Consider the following 3,331-nt stretch of genomic DNA (forward strand, 5'->3'; position numbering starts at 1 on the left):
TCCGCACAATGGGATGGTTAATATAATTTTTTTTTCTTCGCCTTTCCTCCTCGTATTTTCCAAGCCCTGCCAGGTCGTATATAACTCTCTCTCTCTCTCTCTCTCTCTCTCTCTCTCTCTCTCTCTCTCTCTCTCTCTCTCTCTTTCTCGCTTCATCTCCTCTCCGTCTTCTCCATCATATTTTTTTCTGCCATTTCCTCCTCTGTCTCCGTTGTTCCTCATTCAGTTCCTGCTTTTTCTCTCCCCTTCGCCCTACTTCCCTCTTTTCTTAACCCCTTCGGTTCGGGGACGTCATTAGCATTCTATTCTTTCTACTAGCAAACGATTTTATTCAGCAAAGGCGAGGCTTTTCAAAATAATGAAGTTTGATAAAGTCTTCATTTAATTCTAGAGATGCTACAGACTCTTTTTAAAGTTAAATAAAATCGTCTGGAGGTTACCGTCAGAAATTTAAGGATATTTATCGAGCACCTTATCTATCACAACTCTTTCTCTTTCCCCCTCGAAGTGATTATCCTATACATCCATCTTTTGACAGGTCTCCTTTCCACCCAGCCCTTCCAGTTCTTAAGTACAAGTAATTTTGGAATATTTATCTTTCTCTCTAATACTTTTATCTTTTCTCCTCACAAGTATCTATCCTCTTCTTCATCTCCATCTTCTTTCTGCCATCTACCCAGCCCACCCCTTTCTTTAGTCAGTTACTTATAAACCTCTTTCCTTCCTTTGACCTCCCCCCTCTCAGGTACAATACTTATCATCTTTCATCTCCTTTGACAGCTCCCGTCTTCCCCTTATCCCCTCCACCCACCTCTTCCTCCCCTCAGTAAGAGATAAATAAATTATGTCCCTTTCCCCTTCCTCCTTCCACCCTTTTCCCACTAAAATACCTATCCTCTTCTATCATCTCCATCATCCTGTATCCCATCAATCCATCTCGTCCCCTCCTTCAGTTAGTGACAAATGTTTGTCTACCCCTCGATTCTTTCCATCCTTTTCCCTCAGAAGTACCCCTCCTCTTCCATCATCTCCTTTGACAGGCTTCCTTTGTTTTTCTGACCACCTTTTCCCCTCCTTCAAAGGGTAACAAAAATATCCTTATCCTTAAACTCCTTCGATATCTATCCCTTTGAAGAACCTATCCTCTTCCATCATCTCCTACCCTTTCTGCCCAGCCCTTTCCCCTTACTAATTAACGAAAATATTTCCTTTTCTCTATTCCTTTCCTATTCCGTCTGAGATACCTGTCCTAGTTTCTCATCCTTACTATTCTCTTTGCAAACCATCCCTTCTCCCTACCTCTCATCCTTCTACGTGTTCCGTTATTATATTCTACTCGCTGAAGTCCCTATCCTCTTCCTGTATCTTCATCTCTCTCTCTCTCTCTCTCTCTCTCTCTCTCTCTCTCTCTCTCTCTCTCTCTCTCTCTCTCTCTCTCTCTCTCTCTCTCTCTCTCTCTCTCTCTCTCTCTCTCTCTCTCTCTCTCTCTCTCTCATTTTTTATTATTTCTCCCTCTTCCTCCTCTATCCTTTCCCAATTAAGTACATATCCTTTCTTCTCCATCCAATTCGTCTCCATCAATCTCCATCATCCTAATCCAACCCTCCCTCTCGTTGATAATTTATGGATACAACTCACCCATCTGCTACCCCAATGGCCTCTCTTCTTATTCCCTTCCTTTTGCGCCATTCTCCTTTAAGCACCTCATTTCTCTTTTTCTCATTGTGTTTTTCTCTCCTCACTCCGCTTACGTCCTTTTTAATCCTTTTGCTCTCTTGGGTGCTGGAGAGGACCGCCTTCACGTGGTGGCACCGATAAAACTGGGTCATATAAACTTCCCTCAACTCTCTCCACATCCCTTCAAAAGGAGGATGGTGGATTACAGGTTCGGAGCAACTTCAGCCTGCAATCCACCGAGTTCATGTTACCCCTAATGTTGCAAGAATGGCTGCAATTGCCTTCTATTCAAGCTCTGTCCAGACTATTTTGTTCAGCTGAGGGAATTTTTAGCAGTCAGTAGGCCATCAGAACAGTTTTCAACCCTCTGACTACAACCATTCCCCTGAGCTGAAAAAAATCGCCTTGAGTCGTCTGAGTTCAGTATTTGCATCCTTCCACTGGGTCGAGAGGGATATTAGTCTCGCATTTTTCTCTTCGCTCCGGTTAGCTTGTTGTATTATCCTTTTTCGGCACTGAGCTACGTGAAATAAGCTGTAAAAGAACAAAAAGCTGGGCCAAGTTAAGGCACAAACCGTATAGTTCTCTTATGTCCCTTCATTTTTTTCCCCAGCTGTACTTCTATTCTCTTATCCCTTTCTCTTGCATTAACCCTATGCATCTTGTCGTCTTCCACGCCCTTACTTTCATAAAACGTTGTATTTTCCCTCTTCTCCACCTTCATCTTCTCTCTTCACCATCTGTTCTTCCACCTCATTCTCCACCTTCTTTTTCTCTCCTCTCTTTTTCTTTCACATTCTCCTCCACCTACTTATCGTCTTTTATTCTTCCACATTCTCTTCCATCTACGTAGTCTCCACTCTCCTTTCCTCCTTCATTCTTCTCCAGTAACATAGTCTCTATTCTTTTCTCCCACACCCCTCTCTGTTCCACGTCTTTGTTCCCAAGATTCTTCTCTCTGTTTATTACCTTCCATATTCTCTCCTCATCAATTATCCACCTTCAATTTCTCCTCTGTATTCCCTCTACTTCTGACATCCTCCTGTTGTTCTGGCCCAATATTCTCCCAGTTCCTTCTTTTATTCCACTTTCTCCCCCACCTCTATATTTCATCCTCTCACAGTGATCTTCCTTCTCCATTTTTATCTTCATTCCTTCTACATTGCCACCTCCCTCTCCAGCTGATTCCCCTCTCCTCTCCATCTTCTGCTTCTCGTCCTTCTCCTCTCCACCTCAGTCTTCTCTCCAGTCCATTTACTATTTTTTTCACTGTCTTCTTCACCTTTCTTTTGACTCCTCTCCTCTTATCTCCACATACTCCACCCCCATTCTTCCTCCATCATCCTTCTGTCTCTTCCATCATCCCTTCACCCCCTCCACCATCCATCCACCACTCAGTAAGCCCCTCCTCCCCTTCACCTCCTCTACTGTCTGGGGAGGAATCCAATAATGATGACGCATTGACGAAGGGAGAGAGGGAGAGAGAGAGAGAGAGAGAGAGAGAGAGAGAGAGAGAGAGAGAGAGAGAGAGAGAGACAGACAGACAGACAGACAGACAGACAGACATAGACAGAGACAGAGAGACAGAGACAGACAGTCAAACAGACAGAGAGCACCAGTGCATGAATAAAGTGTTACGTGTGTGTGTGTGTGT

The sequence above is a fragment of the Coenobita brevimanus genome, chromosome 80 (genome assembly GCF_032717465.1).
Source record: "Coenobita brevimanus isolate Jiangsu-jjx chromosome 80, ASM3271746v2, whole genome shotgun sequence".
Taxonomy (NCBI): domain Eukaryota; kingdom Metazoa; phylum Arthropoda; class Malacostraca; order Decapoda; family Coenobitidae; genus Coenobita; species Coenobita brevimanus.